This window comes from Nesoenas mayeri (genome assembly GCF_963082525.1).
Source record: "Nesoenas mayeri genome assembly, chromosome: 9".
Classification (NCBI taxonomy): Eukaryota; Metazoa; Chordata; class Aves; order Columbiformes; family Columbidae; genus Nesoenas; species Nesoenas mayeri.
Genome location: NC_137557.1, coordinates 1,348,331 through 1,366,170, shown reverse-complemented (window position 1 = coordinate 1,366,170; position 17,840 = coordinate 1,348,331). Strand labels below are relative to the sequence as shown.

The window sequence follows — 17,840 nt, the reverse complement described above, 5'->3', positions numbered from 1 at the left end:
CACCCAACACCAAACAACTGCCCACTGTGTGCAAATGGGCATTCCTGGGAGGAAAAAGGCTGGAAGGAGGTGTTAGCCAAATCCTACCAGGCCAGGAGCCCACAGTCAGCTGGGAACAGCACCTTCCCGGTGATACAGAGCCATTGGAGCACCAGGACCCAAAAAGGCAGCAAGGCTGCAGGGCTGGTTCCCAATCCCCCTGCCACTTGGCAGATCCTCACCAAAAAAATGAAGTTCTCACTTCTATGTTGTCAGCGGAGAGTTGCACACACCCTGCACCTGCTCCTTCAGCCTCCTCCATCCTCCTCGGGCTCGGAGCTGCAGTCCCAGCGCTGCAAGGATTTCACCTGGGAAGAACGTGGGTTTTTGCCCATGGTCTGGCAGGCAGGTCCCCAGCTGAGCAGGTGTCATAGAATCACGGAATCATTTCGGTTGGAAGAGACCCTCAAGATCATCAAGTCCAACCGTTATCCCCCCCATCACTGCCCCATGTCCCTGAGAACCTCATGTCCGTCTGTCCAACCCTCCAGGGATGGTGACTCCAGCACTGCCCTGGGCAGCCTGTTCCAATGCCCCACAGCCCTTTGGGGAAGAAATGTTTCCTAACATCCAATCTAAACCTCCCCTGCCCCAACTGACCCCAGGATTCAAGGCACATCATCTGCACAAAGAGCTGGAGAACCCCTGCTCGGCTGCTCACGCCTCTTCCCAGCCGGCAAAGCCCAGAGCCGCTGCCTGGGCTGCGCTTATCGGGGCCCGGTGCTCTAGGGCACGAAACGCTCTCAGATTCGCTTCAGCAACCAATTCCCATTCCCATCTCCCTTGCTTCCCGCAGACACACCACCCCGTATCTGCAGCTCCAGCCCCGGCTGGGGACCACACGCAGCCCCCTGCGTCCCACCACAGCTGCTCATTTGTAAAAGGGGAGAAAAAACACAACCAAAACCCAACACACACTTAGTTTTTAAGCATGGGGAAAATTATACTTAGAAAAGATAATCTGATTCTGGACACAGCTTCAATGCTGATTAAGTCCAAATTAATTATTTTGCTAGAAACAAGCAGGTAAATGAGCTGGGGCTGACAGCAGTCAGGGCAGGGATGTGCAGAGCAACCTGGATCCAGCCCCAGGACACGCTCAGGGCTGCAAAAGCCTTCAGTTCCCCAAATCTGGGGAGAAAAATAGAAAGAAAAAGGGTATTTTGCTTGTCAGTCACTTAGCTGTGAGCAAACCCAAGGAAAGTGCTCAACAGGGAGACACGTGTCTGTGTTGGCCAAGGGGTAAGAGCCGCTGACCGTATGTTTGAGGAGCCAGGGTTCGTCATCCATGGAAAGGCCAAGGTGGCAACTTTTGACTTCCAAAGCTCTTTGGTTCAGCATCAACAAGTCAAGAAGTGACACAAAGGGAAAAGAGGAATAATGCATTCCACAGAAATACGGAGGGGTGACGAGGGCAACAAGAGGCATCTGGGATAAAGCCCAGTACAAAAATGCAGGGAAAAAAGCAAACAAACAGCTTTTCGAGTCTCAGGAAAAAAGAGGATGAAATGCATTCCCAGAAGATTTTTTCTTATAATGTGTCCACATGGAGAGATTAGATTGTGTCTGAAATGTTAATTTTGGTTAACAAGACAATAACCCAAGATTTACAGTTGAGATGAATTAGCAGTGAGAATAATTTGACTGTGCAGCAATTCTAAACCCATTTAACTCCTTCTGGGGAAAGATATTTGATGGGATTACCATCCTATAGCATTGCTGGCTACTCGCAAGCCTGAAATAGCCCCTGTGCTGATGGAGAAGACTTACAAGTCACTTGGAAAGTTTTCACCTGCTTGTAAGTTTTTCCATTAAAAGCCTTATTGGAGCTACTGTGCAACCTCCCTGATCACCCCTGCAGCAGCGGTGCCCCAGGAGCAATAAACATTACCTAAAAATTCATTCTTTGTCAACAAACCTGCATATAACAGCGTTATACAAGTGTTAACTGTATGGAATAGCTCTATAAAAGCAAACTCAGAGCGTGTGACAGGCTGAGGTGTCACAAGCTCCCGGAGCTTGCGGAGATGGGCACACGGTGGCTGAGGCTGGGCACGCAAAGGGGCACAAAGGACAAAGCCACAACAGCCCAGTGGTGTGAGGTGGTTTGTTTTCCTGTTTCCACACACAGCAGCCAGGCTCATCTCACTGAGGAATAATAAATTGCACAATAAATCCCACTGGTGTGTCCAGGCACCCCCATCCCTAGGAGGACACGATGGCGGCTGAGATCTCAGCACAGCTGGTGCCGTTTGGGGTGACAACCCCAGCTGTTCCCTGAGACCACAGCCACCCTGGGGACACCAGCAGCACAGCTGAGATCCTGCCCAGTATTTATTAACCAATATTGCCCACCTCAACCCAGCAGCGACCTGGGTGCAATCCCGGTGTCCCGTTGCTGCACCAGCTGCTGCCTCCAGACACACTCCGCTGATTCCTCGCATTTGGAAGTTTCCGCAGGATTTCAAAGCTCTTCATCCCTCAATTCCACTCCACTGCACCCCTGCAAAAGCCTTTGCACTGGAACAGCTATTTGCAAGCCTCTTCCAGATCTCCTCTGCTTAAGCCAGCTTTTTAAGCAACACTAAACCATTTCTGGCTGAAAAAAACAGTATTTCCCTATGATGCTGCTGTCCCAATTAACTCACAGGGTACATGAGAGTGGCCAATTATAATCCCATGGCCATTAAGGGCTCATCTTGCCATGCTGAGGAAAACCTTTTCAAGTGAAATTGCACACAGACCCTGCCTTAAACCAGCGGTGGCCGGTCCAGCCCCCGCTTAAACCTCATTAACATGGTACAGCAGTGAGGATTATGAAAGACCTGAAAAACTCCCCAATCCTCATTTTGCCTCTTGTGCTCACTCAATGCCTCCTTAATGGCTTTTATGTTAACTTGTAGATTAATTATTTTCTTGGATGGGTAAGTGCTGACAGTGCAGTCAGAGCTGAACGAGACCAAAAGGAATATATGATTTCTATATGGGGTCCCAGGGAGCCGTGAGAGGAAAGCCAAGGAGCAGCAGGGCCATGGGGAGGACAAGGCTTGGCTCCAGCAGGTGTCCAGAGGGAAGATTTAGTAACAAAACCCCACCACAGGGACATTTTTATGACTATCCATGGATGAGACAACGCATAACAGCACAGCCCTCATGATGCCTCAGACCTCACACCCTTCCAGCAAGGTATGGGGGTCTCGGCCAAGGGGAAGGTCCCTGTTTTGTAGCCAAGCACTTTGGTGTCCCCTGGGATGAGCAGCAGCTGAACCCACCCTGAGCCAGGCTTTGTGCACCCAGACAGTTACAGGACGGGGTGTTAATCACACACCTAACTCAGCTCCTGCATGTGAAGCCACACATTTGGGTGGGTGCTGGGTGCCTCCTGGAGGTGGTGGGGTAGAGGGGCCCCCAAACCCACACACAGTGACACCCACGTCCTCCCACACCCCCATCCCCAGCAGCAAAGAGTCACCGTGGGCCAGGGCCACATCTGCCACGGGCACCATGCAGGCAGTGGTGTGGCACATCGGCACCCAGCCGCGTCTGGAGGATCTGCAGGGCTGACAGCCTCCTAATTAAAAGAAAAGGGGAGAAAATACATCTACAGAGCAGCTCACACCATATGGCAGGAGTGGCGTTTTTCTCTTGTGGCACAGGGCAGAAAGAGATTGTAATTATTCACTTTTGATTAATTCTAGCACAGGGAGAATCCGTGAGAGAGCCCATCGATGGCAGCAAACACCTCAGCACCAGAGGCAGCTGCAGCCAGCAGTGGCCACCAAGCCTGGTCCCCATGCCCAAGCACCACCAGCTTTCCCCATCCCTCCAGAGCCACAGCCAGCAAAGGGGGGGCCAAAACCACACCAGGAGCCAGCACACAGCCCTACTGCAGAGCAAACCCCTTTCTCCTCACATATCAACAGGCAGCAGGGAAGAATAATTCCCTTCTTTAAGACAGCCTTCACTGTTACCCTCCCAGCACCACTGCAGCATCACCTGGTACCTGCTGCTTCCCATCACAGCTGAAAGAGCAGCAGCTTGAGCCCCCTAAACCCCCAGAGAGGCTGAGCCAGCACCCCCTGCCCGGCAGGGATTTATGGGCTGAGCCACCTGTGCTGCTTCAGCAACTCGTTAACCTGCAAGCGGCTCCTCCTGTTGTTGAGGGACAAAGCAATTATGGTTATCCAGGTGGGAGGTTTGCTTCGCTGTCATCCTTGGTCGTTTGGAGGGCGGAGAGTTTGGGATCCCAGCTCTGCGTTCTGACAGTTCCCCCCACCCTGCACCCAGCCAGCCTGGAGATGTCTCCACAACAACCTCACGTTTGGTGGTGGCTAAAAACAACGAGTATAAGATTTTAAAGCAGTAAGTGATGGTTGGGCTGCTTGAAAGATGAGGCTGCTGAGCAGCTCTGCTTCAGGCTGGGGTGTGCTGAGCAAACCCTGCTTTGAGCTCATCACCTTCCACTGCTCCCATCTGTACAATGGCACCAGGATGACCACCCTATCTGCCTGTCTGTCTGCCCATCTGTCTGCCTATCCATCTATCTGTCTGTCTATCTATCTATCAGGAATGAGACAGAGGAAAGGAGAGAGGTTTCTCTACAGGAAAACATAAGTTTTAAATAAAATCTCTGCAATAACACACACAATGACTAAAACATTTTCAACTCCACACCCACAGAAGAATCATCAGACTTAGAAGCTCTCAACAGAAATCAGATAATGCTGTTTTTCGCTTGTTCCAGCCGCAGTTTCATTGCTCTGTGTTGGTGGGTTTGCCCACAGAAGCCAACCTCTACCAGAAATACTCACACCGAGGGGAGGGTTCCCACGCGGGTCGCTCCTCCTGAAGCAGCCCCAGTGGTGGGTGACCCCCCAGAGCCCCATTTCACAAGCCCCTGGGGGCCACCAGGTTGAGGGACAGTGGGTGGGGGGCACCTTGAGCACAGCACAACCCTCCTCGCACCCCATGGGTGTGGGGTGAGCCCCATGGCGCCAATACAGCCCCCCGCCCACCCCATTAAGCAAAACTGGGGGAACCATGACAAGATTTCCCTGCATTTAAACTGCAGACAGTTTATCTGATTGCTACAAAAATGTAAAAGAATAAAAAGTCAGTGTTCCTGAAGCTGGCGGTGGGAAAACAACGTTGCTTAGAAACATCCCCATTAGGGCTCCAGAACCGTTCCTTTTGCACTGAGAAAAGAATAAAATATGTGATTTCTTCCCTGAAAACAAAGGGGCTGTTTCAAGTAACAACAACAGCCTCGGTGGAGGGAGAGGCCCCTTCCGATCACCCTCTCCCGCGGCAGCACCGCGACGTCCTTCGCCCGCGCCCTGCAGAGTGGGGAACAACAGCAGCATCTCGCCCTGCTCAGCACAGCCTGCAGGGACAGGACAAGGGGCGGTGGTTTAAACTCTGTAGCAGAGATTGAGGCTGGACATGAGGAAGGAATTGTTGCCCTGAGGGTGGTGAGAGCCTGGCCCAGGTTCCCAGAGAGGTGGTGGATGAACCATCCCTGGAGACATCCCAGGCCAGGCTGGACGGGGCTCTGAGCACCCTGAGCTGGTGCAGATGTCCCTGTCATGGCAGGGGGCACTGGGGGAGCTGGGAACGTCCCTTCAACCCAAATCATCCTGTGATTCTATGATTCTGTGATTTGTTACGATTCATCGGGCTCCAACAGCCCCCAGAGTGCTGCTGAGCACCAAGGGTGAGGCACCATGGAGGTGTTAATTCTCTTCTTTAATTAACTCCAGTGGTTTCCTGCTTTTAAGGCTGGATTTCATTTTGCTTCATCAGCTCAAAAAGACCTGCGGATTTTCCACAAGCAGTAGTTGCCCCTCAGCAAGCTCCGGCGGCAGGAGGTTTTCTCTAAGTGGTGTGGGTGGGAAGAGAGAAAAATAATGGTTTCTGTCTCCCATTTTGCAAACAAAACACTTCACAACACGCACAGCAGCTTCCACTAAATTACCGCCTGTATTAGCAGTAATTGCAGTGATGCAGAATCACAGCTTGCCGCTGGTTTAGGTATTTTAAACCCGTGTGCATGTGCAGAGATGGAAGCAGGAGATGCGTGTGCCGCTGGGCCACCTGCACATGCCGGGCAAGCGTTGGGTACGGGCAGGTGCAAATCACTGCACTGCACTCCGTGTGGGGTGATGCTATGAAAACGGGAGCGATGCTTCTCGGGATGCTCAGAGCAAGACACGGAGCAAAGGATCCGTGCAGGGACAAGGGGCAAGGATGGGTCCACGTTGTAAAGCTGCAGCGAAGACAGAGCTACCCCTGTCTTTGATCAAGTACTTATGGTTATTTATTCCTAATTTCAGGAAATCTTTAGTTCTATTTTCAGATTATAAGAAGCACATGCAGAGCTGTAGAAGAGGCTGGACTAGTGTGGACAGCCCAACAGATACTTGAGCAAGCTGAAAACATACATCTATTTCCTTGGTTGAGCACATACATACTTAAATGCTCTTTAACATTCATTCTTATGCTTGCAGTGTTTGACTGTGCTTCTATTTTCTGCTTTACAAACTGCTTTGTAGTCTCTTCTACCTAAGATGTTATAAAAAGAAAATAGGATTTGATTTGAATCAGGTGTGTGTGCAGCAGCGTGGTGAAGGTACACCAGGAGGAATGCTGCTTCTCAAAGTTATTTCAGAGGGAAGTGGATGGATGACACGGTCCCAGGTGCTCTTCTGAGCATCTTCCCTCCCGCCTGGGTTTCTGCAGCGCCGTGGCAGGTGGTGGCTGCACTGTGGTCACCAATGCAGTGAAACGGGGTTTGGTGGAGTTGGTGACAGTCCCCACTACTGCAGCAGCGATGCTGTTAAGTCAACAATATAAAATAGGGAACCAAACCAAACCAAACCAACCAACCAAACAAACCCATAACTAGCAGAATAGATGCAGAGGCAAGACAGGACAGGATTGATCAGCTGAAAACTAACACGGAAAGGGCTGTGGGGCATTGGAACAGGCTGCCCAGGGCAGTGCTGAAGTCACCATCCCTGGAGGGTTGGACAGACAGAGATGAGGTTCTCAGGACATGGGGCAGTGCTGGGGGTGGGTTAAGGGTTGGGCTCCATGATCCTGAGGGTCTCTTCCAGCCTAAACGATTCTGTGATTCTGTGCACAGCAGCAAAGCCAGGAGGTGAGTCCGGCTGGCGGAAACTCCGTCTCAGCGGCGGGAGGGCAGCCAGCCCAGGCACGGCTGGTGCGAGGGGACAAGCAGGTGCCTAAATGACATCTGGCCCCTGTTCCTTGGCTCTCCTCACACTTCCCAACTCATCCCCCACCACCGTGGTGCACTGGGTGTGTAGGTGGTCACTTCAGCTGAAATTGCCCAGAATTTTTTATTCTTTGGCTGCATCCTCAGAGAGGTTGCCGATGACACATCAAACTGTAGAGAAGGCAAAAGAGATGGGTTCTGGCAGCTGTGCCGGCATGCTCAGCCTCCCGCACACGAGCCGCGCTGCGGATGAGGCTCCCGCATGCCATGCTCCTGCTCCCTCCCTCCCGCCCCAGCTCCAGGCCACTTGCCCCTCTGGGATGCAGCCGGTCCCCAGGGACACCCGCTGCCCAGGTGGCCTCTTACACCAGGAACAGCTGCAAAGAGTTTGCAGCTGCACATGTCTATTCCCAGCGCTGCCCGGCGGGGATGCCGGAGCGGGGGCAGCGCTGGCACTGGCATTGCCAGGGGAATAACTCTGCCGGGGGGGCCCTGATTCCAGCAACCGCATCCTGGAATGATGCGCAGCCCACGGCTCTGCCTCCCCCACCGCGGTTCGTCAGCCATGGGACCCGAGGACGCAAGAGAGGAAAGGGAAAAACATTTGTCATTCTGCAGTGATGCTGTTAAAGTGCAGAATTTCAAATGTCTGAGGGAATTACATTATCCTTGTAAAAAAAAATAGAATATATTTATATATATATACACGTATATATATATATACATCTTGCAGTTCCTAAAGGATGTGAATGAATCAAGTTATTTCCAGAAATAAGAGAGGAGTAGGGAGCTCTGTATCATACTTGTGCCTGGTTAATCCACCCATCACCCTTCGGTGGCACCTGACCCCATGTGCCCAGACCCAGCAAGCCTGGGACACGCACCTATTCCTGTTCCAATGCCAGGTCAAGTCCACTTCATTCATGCAGGAAATTAGTAAGCAGATCGGATCTATGTGTCGGGTGTTGACTGTGCTGTCACTAGTTGACACATCCCATAGGTTTGTAAATAATAGATGCCATTTTCTCTTATTTCATTACTACTTCAGACTGAAGGAGGCAAAATAAAACATTTAAAACCCCATCACTAGTTTTTCCTTCCCCATCCATTGACCCATCTTGGAAAATATTAGTCACTAAGCCAAAGTGATTGAATGAGACGAAACTGGAAAACACGGATTTTGTCCATAAACAGGAGAGGCTGATTTTGACCAAACCACAAAACTACCGGAGGGGAAAGAATGGGGGGAAAGAAGAAAATGTGGGTGGGTAAAAAAACCACGGTGGGTCGGGCTGGGAACGGGAGCGCTCGCTTCCGAGGGCAATTCGTTCTTGATGAAGTGTTTAGGTAACAGCTATTTGCACGAGCTATTCAAAAAACAAGCAGGAAGAGCACTGTGAAAAAATAACTGATTTTTTTGTTTTAATTGCTGTGTGGGACTTTTACCCTTTCAGAGAGAAAGGACATTTCGGGCAGATTTTAAGTACTCCTGAGGCTGGTTGCAGCTTTTCCAATGAGCTTCCTGCTTGTCTTGTCTCCCATGGATGATTTCTGTCTGTTCTGTGAGCAGAACTTTGCCAGGAAACAGCTGCCGAGCCTCTTGTGCGCGGTGGCGCAGAGCCCTGACCCAGCACCCGGCCACCCCGGGGGTGGCACCTTGGACCCAAGCGCTGCTCCCCACTCCCGCCTGCCTGCCAGGACATTTTATAGCGCTAAAACAATGTGTGATATTTTTGGATACCCTCAGGAGCAAGTCTCAGTTTGCTGAAGGGACGATGCAGCAGCTCCCACCGGGGATGCTGCTGTGGCAGCGATGTGCTGGGGACCAGTGGGAAGCATCGGTGCAGTGTGTCCTCCCTGGCCACCCCTAGTGACCCCGCACACACAGACAGGGCACAACCTGCTCCAAAAGGCCACGATGTCTCCTGCACATCCAGGGCCACCACATTGTCACGGGGCTGCTGTTTTCCTGCTCCCTCTCTCCCCGCCCGGGCACACAGCGAGCGCAGCAGCTTCTGATCAACTGAAATGGGTTTGCTTAGGAATAAACATCTTCACACAGAATCACAGAATCCCAGAATGTCAGGGTTTGAAGGGACCTGTAAAGCTCATCCAGTGCAATCTCCCCATGGAGCAGGAACACCCAGATGAGGTTACACAGGAAGGTGTCCAGGCGGGTTGGAATGTCTGCACAGAAGGAGACTCCACAACCCCCTGGGCAGCCTGGGCCAGGCTCTGCCACCCTCACCATGAATAAGTTGCTTCTCATATTTAAGTGGAACCTTTTGTGTTCCAGTTTGAACCCATTACCCTGTGTCCTATCATTGGTTGTCACTGAGAAGAGCCTGGCTCCATCCTCCTGACACTCACCCTTTAGATATCTGTGAACATGAATGAGTCCCCCCTCAGTGTCCTCTTGTCCAGCTCCAGAGCCCCAGCTCCCTCAGCCTTTCCTCACACGGGAGATGCTCCACTCCCTTCAGCATCTTGGTGGCTGCGCTGGACTCTCTGCAGCAGTTCCCTGTCCTGCTGGAACTGAGGGGCCACAGCTGGACACAAGATTCCAGGTGTGGTCTCCCCAGGGCAGAGCAGAGGGGCAGGAGAACCTCTCTGACCTACTGACCACCCCCTTCTAACCCACCCCAGGTCCCATTGGCTTCCTGGCCACAAGGGCCCAGTGCTGGCTCATGGTCACCCTGCTGTCCCCAGGACGCCCAGGTCCCTTTCCCCTACACTGCTCTCTAATAGGTCATTCCCCACCCTATACTGGAACCTGGGGTTGTTCCTGCCCAGATTCAAGACTCTACACTTGCCCTTGTTATATTTCATTAAATTTTTCCCTACCCTTCAAACCCCTCCCAGCTGCTCCTGCAGAGTGATGGGAAACATCAGAAACATCGCCTGGACCACCCCGATAAACAGGGGCAGGATAAGGAACACGACATCCCAACCCCTCTGTGCATTAGCAAGATCCATCCACACCAGCCCCTGACTTCACATCAGGCTTTTCCCTCCCACCAAGCACCAGCAGACTTGAGTTTGTCGAATATTTTCCAACTCCTGAAAAGTGGGGAAGTATTGCTGGAGCAGGAGGTGCAAAGGGGAGATGTGCGCTGACCTCTACTGGGAATATGTCACCCCAGCTTTAACCCCGGGCTCACTCCAAGCCTCATGCAGAGCGTTCTCTTTCCCTTGCTGAGAATTAACTTCTTAACAAACATGTTCTACAGATGGCAGTTTACAACGTTAATCTAAAATAAAAATAAGCGTGCTCAAAATTCAAATTGGATTTTGCCAAAGCAGCCATGCAAAAATAATACGTTTTAAATTTCTTAAACTGTGCGCTTCACAAGTAATTAAATTAGCGCTGTTCCTGCATTACATCTTTTCTTCCGTCCATTTAAGCATTAATGTTGTTATGTGGATTTTAAATGAAAACGTCACTCTGTGGGGAAGGGTTGGGGTGGGTGGAATGGAGCAGGGCAGGTCTGGCCTGGGGACAGCACAGCGAGTGACCAGGGCTTAGTGACTTCTCCTTTCAGCCACCTTCTTCTAAGTAACCACATTTTTCTGCAGTTGGCTGCATGTTTTTCGGACTTTCTTGCTGCCCTGCAATAACCGGTGATGGGGGGTGTGCAGGTCATCACCAGAACACCGCTGCATTATTTAAAAGCTTCCTTAAAATATCATCACTTTGCTTCTGCTTAACAAACCCAAGATGAAAAGCACGCCCTTTAAAACACCGTTTGTCCTTGACTTCAATCTTGTTCACCTCTGCTCATCGCCCTCTCTCAGGACTTAGAACGTGGAGGTGGGAGTTGATGGCAGAACGAGCCCTGGCTTGTTGCCGTGCCACAGAAATGTTAGAAATATTGTTTGCAGAATGTTAGAACGCTTTGAAATGAGACTAAAAATCCATTTTTCAGTTAACTGATGTTGTGGCAGGAGGTTCATGGCCTGGCTGGGTCTCCAGGGGAGAAGGAGGAGCCCGGAGCAGAAGAAATCACTGCATCCCGGGATGCAGCAGCGAGCATCGCCCCCCGGCCGCAAAGCCAGGCTCTGAGACACCCTTGCAGTCTGCTTTAAAAGGTAAAGGGAGTTTGCTCCTTCTGAAACCTGGAAAGGGAGATATTATACACTTTCTGCAAAATCTTCATTTACTGAAGACACAAAAGCCAGGGAGTGAATGTATCTTTGAGTAACTCCAGGCACTACCATATCATTAGACAGTAAGTAAATGAGAATTCAAATCTAAAACTCTACGCTGGTTTTAACATTGCAATGTTAAACGTGGCTTTCGCATCAATGCAATAAGATGAGAAAACTCCGGCTCCCACCGAACCCGCAACCTCGCTGAGCAGCTACAAACGAAAAGAGCCATTAGGAACCGGAGCAGAACAGAGCGGCACAGATTTTGTTTACTCAGCTGGTTCCTTTTCCTCCCCCTTTGAGTTATTCCTGCCTTCTCCGTAGCCATTATAAGCTACAGTCCTGGGGGAAAACGCATTGTGAGTTCAGTGTAAATCCATTCTGTTCACTGGATTGGTCTTAATTCACAGCAATAAAACGAAGATCAGACAATGAGCCATAAAAATCAACTTGATGTGGAGAGCTAGTGAAATAATATGTACTTTTATATAAAAATAATTGTGCCATTTGCATGTGAGTGCTTAAAACTACTCATAATTGCAGCAAGACTTCAATAAACCACAGATTCCTAAATACATGAGGGAGTTATTATGGTTAGTGCTTGTAGTACAGTGCAAGGGAAAAGAAGATACAACTCCTGACACACTGCTAAGAAATACCTGCTTTCGCTTACACCCCTCACAAAGCATAGAGCTTTACCTTCTGTTGTTAAACTAATTTTCCAGCCTGTATGCGTTTCCAGACTGGTCAGGTTGGACATTTGCTATTGACTCCTGTAAGCCCGGCCTTATTTCAGGTGCACAGCCAGGAGTGGTGCACAGCATCTGCACACAAATTTTGCTTTAGAACGCAACTCTGGCGTTAATAATACCACGCTTCGACATCAGAAATTTGCACTTTAATAAAAGCGTTGCAATTTCTTTTCTTCCAGCCCACGGGTCACCTAGGGTATGTTCAAAGGAGTGGAAGAAACCGCCAGTGATCACGGAGGCGAAAGTCATTTTCTTGATATTAATGACACATCTCAGACATGGCTCTGGGTCTTTGCAGGGCTCAGTGTCCCCCAGCAGAGGTTCCTTCCCATGGGCAAGTGCTCAGCAGCCACACAGGGGACCTGTGGGGTGACCTCAGGAGCAGATTTGCCCACCCTGATGGCCCTGGGAGGGAAGATGCTCCAGAGCATCATCACTCCCCTCTGGGCTGGGACCTGCTGCCCACAGCACTGGAAAGGTTTGAGTTAGAATAGTATCAGTCATAGAATCACGGAATCATTTAGGTTGGAAGAGACCCTCAGGATTATGGAGCCCAACCCTTAACCCACCCCTGTCCCTGCCCCATGTCCTGAGAACTTCATCTCCATCTGTCCAGCCCTCCAGGGCTGGTGAGTCCAGCACTGCCCTGGGCAGCCTGTTCCAATGCCCCACAGCCCTTTGGGGAAGAAATTGTTCCCCAGATCCAACCTCAACCTCCCCTGGAGCAACTTGAGGCCATTCCCTCTCATCTTATCGCTTGTTACTTAGGAGAAGTTAAGTATGGGGTTGAGATTTGTATACTTGTTACACACCTTAATTACGTTTGCCAGCGGATACTTATTTAGGCAGAAAAGTGGGATGAGGAATTCTTGGTGCGGTAGTATTTTTATGGTGCCTTTTAATGTCTGCAGTTGGTGTGCGAAGCCAATGGAGCGCTGCTCTGACCCTGGCAAAGTCAAACACGCGGTTACCTTTTTGGGAGGGAGAAGAGAGTCATCCCCCCAGCTCCACCAGAGAAACACCCCACCAATGCTGTGCAATGCATCAGCAGCACTTTATTCGCGCTCTTCAACAATAATCCACAACTTCAGGCACACAGTGAAGAAAAATGTCATCGAAGTGCTGATGAATGTGTAGCCGGCAGGATGCAATGACCTCAGCTGGAGCGTGGCCAGGGCACGGCCTCGGTGCCACCGGGGACACTTGAAGGTCCCTCAGCCTGGTCAGCAGCACCGGCAACGAGCCCAAAAAAGTCCCAAACAAGAGAAGGATCGGCCAGGCCCCCCTGTACCGGGACTGCTGTAAGTGCAGGAACCCACAGGTCCCAGCCGTGGCCCCTGCTCTGGGAGAGGGGACAGAGAGGCAGCAGCTCTGCGTGTCCTGCCAGCTCGGTCACCTCTGGACCCCTGTGCACACTGAGCACCCCTGTGCACACTGAGCATCATTGTGCACACTGAGCACCCCCTCTGTCTGAGCACCCCTGTGCACACTGAGCACCCCTGTGCACACTGAGCACCCCCTCTGTCTGAGCACCCCTGTGCACACTGAGCACCCCTATGCACACTGAACACCCCTGTGCACACTGAGCACCCCTATGCACACTGAACACCACTGTGCACACTGAGCACCCCTGTGCACACTGAGCACCCCCTGTGTCTGAGCACCCCTGTGCACACTGAGCACCCCTGTGCACACTGAGCACCCCTGTGCACACTGAGCACCACTGTGCACACTGAACACCCCCTGTGTCTGAGCACTGTGGCACCTCCTGGGTGGCCGGGAAGGGTCTGGGGTTGTAAAGCTGCTCCAGACCTTGCAAAATACAAAGCATAGCACACAACCCTTGCACATCCAATACGCAGTGGCCGCGGGGAGTGTTATTTCCCACACAGCGCCTGCAGCAGCGGGGCAGGTCCTCACACAGACCTGACCCAGAAGGGACATGGTTTTCAGGCACGAGCTTTAATTATGGCTTTAATTACCTCCTGATAGCTCTGCCCCTGTCGCTAATGCCCAACAAGGCATGTGAGAAGGATGGGGACAGACTCTTTAGCAGGGTCTGTAGCAACGGGACAAGGGGTGATGGTTTTAAACTAAAGGAGGGAGATTCAGGTTGGACACAAGGAAGGAATTGTTGCCGTGAGGGTGGTGAGAGCCTGGCCCAGGTTGGCCAGAGGGGTGGTGGATGAACCATCCCTGGAGACATCCCAGGCCAGGCTGGACGGGGCTCTGAGCACCCTGAGCTGGTGCAGATGTCCCTGTCATGGCAGGGGGGGCGCTGGGGGAGCTGGAGAGGTCCCTTCATCCCAAACTGTTCTGTGATTCTATGATTCTATGATCCCGCATTGGGCAGGAGGGACGGGTGTCTCCTCCAAGGTGCACATTCCCTCCACACCTTGTCCCAGGGCTCTGCACTGGCCACATTTTGAGCTCAGACTCTTAACTCCTCTGGATTGCCTCTGCAGATAAAATTCTTTTGTTTAGGCTCGCACTGGAGTTAATGGTCAAAGCTGCCACCATCAATTATTTACAAACACAAATAGATAGTTGAGCTTTGTAAATTGGGTCCCTGGTGCCCGTGTGTGGGCAGAGCTCTCACAAAAGGCTATTTTTGAACTGCTGACAGCCCCGAATCGGCAGCGCAGCAGCTGGAGCTGGAGCTGAGCTCCCTGTCACGTCCTGGGCATGGACCGGGCTTGGGGGAGCTGGGATGCTCTGGGCCTGGCTTTGCCTTGTATCTTGCATGATGGCAAAGCTGCCAGGATCACAGAATCATAGAATCATAGACTCACAGAATCATAGAATCATAGAATCACAGAATAGCATGAGCGCAGCACGGCTGGTACAAGTCTCAGCTGGAGAAGTTGTTCTCCGTGGTAGCCGTGGCACGTCCTGAACAGCCTCGCACGCCAGGATCAGGGCTGGATTCCCTCTACAGACAGCTTGAATTGGGCTGATAATAAATACATTTTAAAAATAGCAGATTAGGGAGGGAGAAGAAGGCTGTGACGTTCTGGTGGTCCAAAAGAGGTGAAGCGCCAGCCTGCCAGCCCTCCTCCCATTCCCCACACCGGAGGGATGCAAAAATCCCTCCTTTGTTCCCAGCAGCAGCGCGGCAGATTGCAATGCCCCGAGCCAAGAGCTGCAACTACAGCGTTTGCAAGGGAAGACTTGAAGTGATCCCAAATATTCTCCCCGAGCATCTGGGCAGGCTGTGGAGTACTAAAAGGGATGAAAGGGAGCAGCCCCTCTCCCCGTTCTGTCAGCGGCGGCGGAGCCTGTCCCCAGCGGTGACAGCAGAGGTGGCGTCTGGGGAGGTCCCAGCTGGCTGATGGCACGACTGACAAGGAGTCAGCGAAACGAGGTTGGGCAAATGCAAAGCTGAGGTTTTGCTCGGCCGAACACCGCGGGAGCGCACCTGAGCCCTAATATTTGCAGATGTTCCCCGATGAACGTATTTATCCCTCTAAACTTTGTCTTTTATATTCCAGTTGGGGCTCTGGGCTGGAACGGGGCCAGAATCACGTCGTTTGGTGAAAAGCCCCCGAGCTGGGTCCTCTCCCGCCCCCACCCCATCACAGGCATAGTCACCGTCGCTCTTTTTTATATAAGCCCAGTGGCATCGGGAGCACCAGAAAAGGCAGAGATGGGGTCGGAGGCGTCCCAGGAGCGATGTGGGAGCTGCGGGACAGCCCTGGGGGGGTCACAGCATCGCTTGGGGGTTACAGCATCCCTTGGGGTCAACGGGGGGGCAGCTATCGGCATTTTCAGTGTAAAACAAGGGGCAGCTTGGCTAGTGTGTCATTCTAAGCAGCACACGCTGTACAGCTCAGCATTGGGGATGTCATTCCAGTAGAAAATGAATCAGGAAGGACTTCAGCTCCAAAGGTAAAGGAGCTGAGGACTTCACAGGATTATTGGGAAACACCTTTGGCTTCTCCAGGCACTGGATTTTCCTCGGACTGAGGGACCAGGCCCAGGGATGAGCACAAACACCGGCTCCATCGCCCTTGGTGGCTGTCTGGCCTCACTAAAGGTTATCCCAATTCAGCAGCATCGCGCCTGAGCCCGGAGCTTTGCTCAGCTCTTCCTCCACATTCCCCTTCCCTTCTGCTCTTGGGGGAGAAACCAGCCTGAGATACGGAGAGATTTGGGAGCAGAAACAGGGATTAGTCATAAAGATAAAACATCAGCCTTGTCACAGATGCGATGCTATTGCTGATGTAATTCCCCGGGCAGCCGGGGGGGCTGTGCTGAACTCCCCAGGGAATCCAGCCCTCAGTAATGAAACCTTATCTAGAAATAAGCCCGAAAGGATTTACAAAGGCCCAACTTTGGATGCTGCAGGAGTGTTTGTGCCATGTGGGCAGCGCAGAATCGTAATTACCCGGCGTGTCGGTGCACTGATAGTGCTGGGACCCCGCGGGAAATCAGCAGAGATAACTGCTGACAATTAGCACACGGTGTCCGTAAGCCTAATGAGCAGAAGCCACAGAGATCATGTCTCTGATTGACCTGATCAAAGACACATCTCCCACAGACGTGCACACGGGGGAAACTGAGGCAGGGAGGAGCGATGGCTGGGGCAGCGCTGCGGGAGGGGAGCGGGATCACAGGGAGACCCGTCTGGCATCGCTCCACCAGCCCCTGCTTCGCCGGGATCGCATTAAAGGATGAGTTATAGTGATTTTGAGAGTCGGACAGGACCTCCAAATACTGTCCTTGCAACCCCAGGAGCCCCCCAGCACCCCGGGGGCTGGGACCTCACTCCAGGAGATATTAATCACATTAATGAGCATTTTGACCAACATCACACTGGGGAGCAAGTGGTGGGAGCACCCAACACCCCTGTTAAAAGTTGGTCGTGGCCCAACGATGGGAACAAGCAGCAGGGAAGGCTGGGCTTGTGTTCCAGCAAAGGTCCATGCTATTGATCAGCCCTTCCAACGACTCGCAGCAAACTAGATCTGAGCACCCAATTCACTCGGCTTCCATACACCCCATCTATGCGGTTCCTGGAGAGTTCATATTGCAGTTTTCAGAACTACAGAATTGCCTGAGCCACGCACACTTGAATTCCACGTCGCTGCGCTCAGACCAGCCGGGCTTTGCATCGCTCCCAAGGACCATAAAAATCAGTGTAACTGCAAAGCTGCCCCCCGTCCCACGCTGCTCCCCCATCCGCGGGGATGTCAGGTGTTATTCCATGGCCTGGGAACAAGCAGGGCTGAAGTTTCCCAGAGCCCTGAGCCCCCCAGCACTGTCCCCACACCCTGCCCATGGGGACACCCCACACTGGCTCTGCACTGGGGTGCTCAGGGCAGGGAGGGGGTGCAGAATACCCCCAGGCTCTGCCCTTCTCCCGTCCCCATAATGTCACCCCTGAGCTGCCAAAAGGGACATCCTGAACGGGCAAATCCAACAGCCAAAGTCACAGAAATCCTCATCTTTTTCAGCTGAAGGTGTGACGGAAGCTCATCAGCTGCCCACACCAAGCACTTCAGCTGGCAGTCACAGCCATTCATTGTTTTTCCTGCTGGAATACAGATCTGTGAGATGCATGAGGCATTCTGTAAGAATGCCCTTGCATTCTTTTTTACTGCATTTCCCTCAAAACTGGCTGTGATCTCATCTCCGCTAAGTGAACCAGGTGAAAAGTCAGT

At 52.0% G+C, this 17,840-nt stretch overlaps 1 protein-coding gene across 3 annotated transcripts in view; it reads right to left on the bottom strand.

The window, feature by feature from the left end:
- KCNAB1 (potassium voltage-gated channel subfamily A regulatory beta subunit 1) overlaps positions 1–17,840 on the bottom strand; it is a gene marked incomplete at both ends in the record, with an annotated part of 63,558 nt that overhangs the window by 25,365 nt on the left and 20,353 nt on the right. The gene's annotated exons all lie outside the window — the stretch shown is intronic.